The 6391-nt window shown below is 50.0% G+C and overlaps 1 non-coding gene across 1 annotated transcript; it reads left to right on the top strand.

The window, feature by feature from the left end:
* The first annotated feature begins 5951 nt into the window (after positions 1 to 5951).
* On the top strand, positions 5952 to 6034 carry trnal-uaa (transfer RNA leucine (anticodon UAA)). The gene has a single exon. It is a non-coding gene; the product is annotated as a tRNA-Leu (tRNA).
* Positions 6035 to 6391: the final 357 nt, after the last annotated feature.

The following is a 6391-nucleotide window of genomic DNA, read 5'->3' as shown; positions in this document are numbered from 1 at the left end:
AGAGTCACCAATCTCTCAAGGAAGGAAGCCAGACACACCCCCATCGGAGACAGTACAGCATGCAAGGCCTGGATGGACTCCTCCATCATCCGAGCTTGGGTACACATAACCTCCGGCAACTCTGCCAGATGTTGCCTGACCTCTTGCTGCAGCTGCAGCATTTCCCGTGTTGCTGGTGACACCAGAGGCACGTCATCAGCCTGGGACTCAGCATGGGCCTGGCCTCCCACAGACTCCCAACTGCCAGTGGCCTCGGCTGTCACAGCCTCCGTCAGCTGCCCGGGCCTGTCTGTGACGTTCTCACCAGCTTGTGTGACCAAATCTAACATCGAGTGGATTCCCACCGAGTGAGGGTTTCTGTGCTGGTGGAGGGTGCAGGGGAATGATGTGACGGTGCACCCTCTGAGGCTCCCACCTCCTCCTCAGAGGTGTCCGGCTGTCCCCCAGTCTCTCCAGCTCTTCATGCTTGTCGTTCATCCCAGCCTGCATGAAAAAACAGTGACATTGAAGGGTTAGGGTCTGCCCATCGCGACATTCCAACCACCCCTACTGTGTAGCTCCATTGATGCAGTGGTGAACAGATGTGCAGTGTGGTTCCTTTGCAGCGGATGCTCCCTTGTGCCCCAGGAGATGTTCAGTCACTCTCTTGGGTAGCTGACCCTGTCTCTCCATCAGCTATGGAGCAGCTGCCTTGCTGCCCGGCCTGTTCCATGGCCTCCTCCTCCATCGGGATGAGGACACGGAGATAAGGCACTCCACCGCCAAACTTGACACGCTCTTTCCGATTGTGGGCTGTCTTCTCCTGCAGCCACTATGATGAACAAAGTTAGTCTCCCAGCGGGGACAAGCCCAACATCTCTGATGGTGATAGTCCAGCAGTCCATGATGGGGACACACGTATTCCTCCTGCATGTGGCCCCCTCTCGAGGGACTGTGTGAGTTTATACAATGACTGACGTGCACCTCTCACCGAGATGCAGCCAAGCCTCAGGCAGCATGTCCTGCTGCCCTTCCCCAATACACATGACTGAGTGGTCACTCCCTTTCCACCAAACACTCCCTCTCACTCTGCCACATGCAATGTCCAAAGGGTCCAAAGTGTTTGGACTTCTCACCTGAGCAGCCTGGATCAGGTCATTGACCCACTTCCTGCACTGGATCCATGTCCTGGGGGTGACCCCACAGCTGCTGACTTCACCTACTATCTCCAGCCAGCTTTATTTGGTCAGGTGGGCAGGTCTTCACCTCCCATCACTGGGAAAGAGGATCTTCCACCTATCTCTTGCCACCTGGAGGCGAACCTGCAGGAAGGCATCGCTAAACTGTGGGACCATGGTCACTGCAGGCTCGCATTCAGCTCCTTACCTATCAGGCAGCAGAGGCAGCACAACGGGTCCTGGGGCAGCAGATGCAGCAGAACAGGTCCTGGGGCAGCAGAGGCAGCAGAATAGGTCTTGGGGCATCAGAGGCAGCAGAACGGATCCTGGGGCAGCAGAATGGGTCCTGGGGCAGCAGAACGGATCCTGGGGCAGCAGAGACAGCAGAATGGGTCCTGAGGCAGCAGAGGCAGCACAACGGATCCTGGGGCAGCAGAATGGGTCCTGGGGCAGCAGAGGCAGCAGAACGGGTCCTGGGGCAGCAGAACGGGTCCTGGGGCAGCAGAGGCAGCAGAACAGATCCTGGGGTAGCAGAGGCAGCAGAACGGGTCCTGGGGCAGCAGAGGCAGCAGAACGGGTCCTGGGGCAGCAGAGTCAGCAGAAGGGGTTCTGGGACAGCAGAGGCAGCAGAACGGGTCCTGGGACAGCAGAGGGCTCCGAGGAAGACACTCCTTTAAACCAGGCAGCAGTGAATGCAGGTCTGGCAGCCCTTTCAATATGGTGCCAGCACCTGCCGTTGTGTCAGATGTCGGTGCCATCGGTGCCTCGTTCCCTGCCTCTGGTCCTTGTTTACATGGGCCCCACGCCTCCCCTTCATTAATTGGTCGGCTGCTCCGTGATCGGGGTCGGTCGGCCACATTTCACTCGTGTGGTGACGACACCCGCTTCCGGTGCCTCTGCCGAGAGCCGCACCGTTAGTTTAAAATTCAGCCCATGGGATCAAGAGTGGAAAATCTCCCCTCTGATTCTCTCTACTTAAACTGATGGAGACACCAAATTAAAACTGATGAAACCAGGGATTGTATCCTGGTTCTTCAATCTAGTGTTCTCCCAACTGAGCTATTCCGGCCTCACTGTGAACTCATCTTCATTGGAGACAAATATAACTCCAGGCGGAATTTCCCCACGCGTTCATTCCTCACTTCAGGGGAATGGGACCCGACCAGATCGCGGAACTCAGATTATGTTAATGTTCTGCTCTTGATATCTTAATATTATCTTGAGTTTGAGCCACTTTTAATCAGGTTCACGGACAAATTCTTCCATCATCCCTTCTCCCACATTCTCTCTCTCTCATTCATTCTTTATTCCTCACAGTCCAGAAAGGGTTAGGAATCAGAGCTCACCTCCAAACCCTCTGCACACAGACCTCTGTCTGTTACCCTGTTTGATCCAAGAGACCAGTCAATAAATTACACTCTTTATAAACACAGAAAGCTGCCTCACAGTGTTGGACAGAGTTAAATACACTGAAGTCTTTTGAAAAAATTTCATCTTCCGGGTTGTTACTGAACCCACAGTGCAGGACGGGCCCAGGCTACAGCCCCAGCCTGTGCTGTGTTAGCTGATGCCACCTGGTCTGATACTGAGCCACACGGAGCAGGAAAGGGCCTGGTTATATTCATGGCTTGTGTTGAGTTAACTGATCCCACTCAGTGTGGTAGGAGCCACACAGAACAGAATGGGCCCAGGCTCCTTCCTCAGCCTGAGGGATGATAGTTCTTCTAACACATTGTTGTCCAGAGTTCCACACAGAACAGAGAAATCTCAGGCTCCATCCCCGGCCTGTGGTATTTTACTTCATCGCACCTGGTATGGTACGGAGTCCCCAGAGCAGGAAAGGTCCAGTTTCCATCTCCGGCCTGTGCTGAATTAGCTGATCTTACCTGGTTGGCACTGAACCACAATCAGAGAAGGATGGGCCGAGGCTCTTTGGCCTGTGGTGTGTTAGTTATTCTCATTTGGTGAGGGACTGAGCACCATATAGAGCAGGAAGGGCCTGTGCTCAGTGAGCTGATCTCACCTTGTTTGGTCCTGCGACCCATACACAGAGCAGGACAGGCCTAGGCCTAATCCTCAGCCTGTGTTCAATTAGCTGATCTCATTCAAAAGATTTTGATAAGGTTCCACACAAGAGGCTGCTCTATAAGATTAAAGCCCCTGGTATCAGTGGTAATATATTGATCTGGATTGGGAACTGACTGGCACGACGTAGGCAGAAAGTAGTTACAGATGGATCTGGATCTGTTTGGAGACCAGTCACCAATGGTATCTCACAGGGATCGGTGTTGGGACTGTTGCTCTTTATTATTTTTATTAATGATCTGGATGTAGGTGGAGGGGGCACCATCTGTAAATTGACAGATGATTTGAAGATCTGTGCGAGTGTTTAGACTGCAGACGATACTCGACTGTTTCAGGCTGATCTTAATGTGTTGGGAGATTGGGTTCATGACTGGTAAATGATGTTTAATTTGGGTAAGTGCAGTGTTATTCATGTGGACAGGGCGAATGCTCAACATTCATACACGCTTCAGGGAAAAACATTAAAGTAGGTGGAAAAAAGAAAATAATTTTGAGCAGAGATCTGGATGTTCTAGTGCACAGATCTCTAAAGGTACAGCAGCAATGCTGTGAAGTGATAGTTGGAGCAAATAGAGGGTTGGGCTGCATTCAGAGGATAATTGAGTATAAGATGAGGCATATTCTTTCATGGGATGTGAGCGACACTGACAAGTCCAGAATTTGTTACCCATCCCTAATTGTCCTTGACAAGGTGGCGGTGAGCTCCCTTCTCGAATTGCTGCACTCCATGTGGTGTAGGTACACCCACAGTGCTGTTAGGAAGGGAGATCCAGGATCTTGACCCAGCATCAGTGAATGAACAGCGATAAATTTGCAGATCAGATAGTGTGTGACTTGGAGGGGAGCTTGCACATGGTGGTGTTTCCATGCATCTGCAGCCCTTGTCCTTCAAGGTGGTGGAGGTCTTCGGTTTGGAAGGTGCTGTCTGCGGAGCCTTGGTGAGTTGCAGCAGTGCATCTGGTAGATGGTACACACTACTGCCACTGTGCGTCAGTGGTGAAGGGAGTGAATGTTTAAGGTGGTGAATGGGGTGACAATCAAGGCGGCTGCTTTGTCCTGAACAGTGTCGAGTTTCTAGAGTATTGTTGGTGCTGCACTCATCCTGGTTTGTGCCTTGTAGATGGTTGACAGGTTTTGGAGAGTCAAAAATCACAAAATTATTACAGTGCAGAAGGAGGCCATTCGGCCCATTGTGTCTGCATAGAATCATAGAACATAGAAAGTTTACAGCACAGGCAGGCCAAAAAACGAGCCACCCAGCTGAATCCCATTGCCCAGCATTTGGACCGTAGCCCTGCAGGTTCAGGTACTTGAGGTGCACATCCAGACACCTTTTAAATGAGTTGAGGGTTTCTGCCTCAGCTACCCTTGCAGGCAGTGAGTTCCAGACTCCCACAGCCCTCTGGGTGAAAAAACCTTTCCTCATCTCCCCTCTAATTGTTCAACACATCACTTTAAATCTATGCCCTCTAGTCACTGACCTCCCTACTAAGGTAAATAGACCCTTCCCATCCATTCTATCCAGACCCCTCACAATTTTGTACATTTCAATCAAATCTCCCCTCAGCCTCTTCTATTCCAAGGAGAACAACCCCAGTCTATCCAATCTTTCCTCATAGCTGCATTTTTCCAGTCCTGGCAACATCCTCGTAAATCTCCTCTGTAACCTCTCTAGTGCAATTACATCCTTTCTGGAATGAGGTGACCAGAACTGCACACAGAACTCAAGTTGTGGCCTAACTAATGATTTATACAGTTCCAGCATAACCTCCCTGCTCTTATATTCTATACATCGGCTAATAAAGGAAAGGATTCCATAAGCCTTCTCAACCAACTTATCAACCTGTCCTGCTACTTTCAGGGATTTGTGGACATTCACTTCAAGGTCCCTCACTTCCTCTAGACCTCTCAGCATTCACCCATTAATTGTGTATTCCTTTGCTGTGTTTGAACTCACCAAAGGCATCACCTCACACTTCTCCAAGTTGAATTCCATTTGCAACTTTTCTGCCCACCTGACCAGTCCATTTCTCCAGCTCTCCTAATGAGCATTTCACCACGTGCTTTGAGCTGAGTTACTCATCACAGAATTCCCACTATCTGATTTACTCTTGTAGCCAGAGTATGTATATGAATGGTCCAGTTAAGCTTTTGTCAATGGTAACCCCCAGGATGTTGATGGTGGGGGGATTCAGCGATGGTAATGCTGTTGAACGTCAAAGGGAGATGGTTACATTCTCTCTTGTTGGAGATGGTCATTGCCTGGTACTTACGTGGTGTGAATGTTACTTGCCACTTAGCAGCCCAAGTCTGAATGTTGTCCAGGTCTTGCTGCTTCTGGACACGGACTCCTTCAGTATCTGAGATGTCCCGAATTTGTCCTTTTATGAAACCTTGGTCAGGACTCACTTGGAATATTGTATCCAGTCTTGGTCTCCTCACATGATGGGTGATATTGAGGCTTTGGAAAGGGTACAGAGGAGAGACATTCGACAAATTCCCAGTATAAGACATCTTGGTTATCAAGTTAGACTAAAAGAGTTGGGACGCTACACCTTAGAGAAACGTAGACTGAGGGGTGATCCGATTGAGGTTCATAAATAATGAAGGGTCCAATTTAGCATGGGAGAGGAGTCATAACTTCATATTGTAAAAGGCCAGATGGCACCCAGATCACATTAAATTTCATTTTTAGTGGTGGGTTAATGTCCCAGGATGGCCGAGTGGTTAAGGCGTTGGACTTAAGATCCGATAGACATGTACCTGCGTGGGTTCAAACCCCACTCCTGGTATCTGTGCTTACAAAATGTTACTTATTCTGTCCCTGACTTTTGCCTTGCACCATCATCTCTTCTGTCATTTAATCACTCTTGCCTTCCAATTGATCACAACTTCCTATTATTTGATCTGCCCCAGCACCGTTCCTTGGCTCTGCGCTTGCTTATAAACTGGTAAATCTTTAACTTAATCTCCTCTGTACCCTGACAATGACCTTCTCATCCTTCCTTGATTGTGGTTCCTCACAGGATCCGCTGCCTCTCCGACTCCCCTCCAGGTCACTGAAGGCCCTGAGCCTTGGTCTCGCTTAATACGCTAGCTGGTAGTTGATTCCTTGCAGGTCTGCCACCGCTCAGGAGAAGCTCAAGACC

The sequence above is a fragment of the Heterodontus francisci genome, unplaced genomic scaffold (genome assembly GCF_036365525.1).
Source record: "Heterodontus francisci isolate sHetFra1 unplaced genomic scaffold, sHetFra1.hap1 HAP1_SCAFFOLD_61, whole genome shotgun sequence".
Classification (NCBI taxonomy): domain Eukaryota; kingdom Metazoa; phylum Chordata; class Chondrichthyes; order Heterodontiformes; family Heterodontidae; genus Heterodontus; species Heterodontus francisci.
The sequence above is the reverse complement of the archived record's forward strand: the minus strand, read 5'-3'. Positions and strand labels throughout refer to the sequence as shown.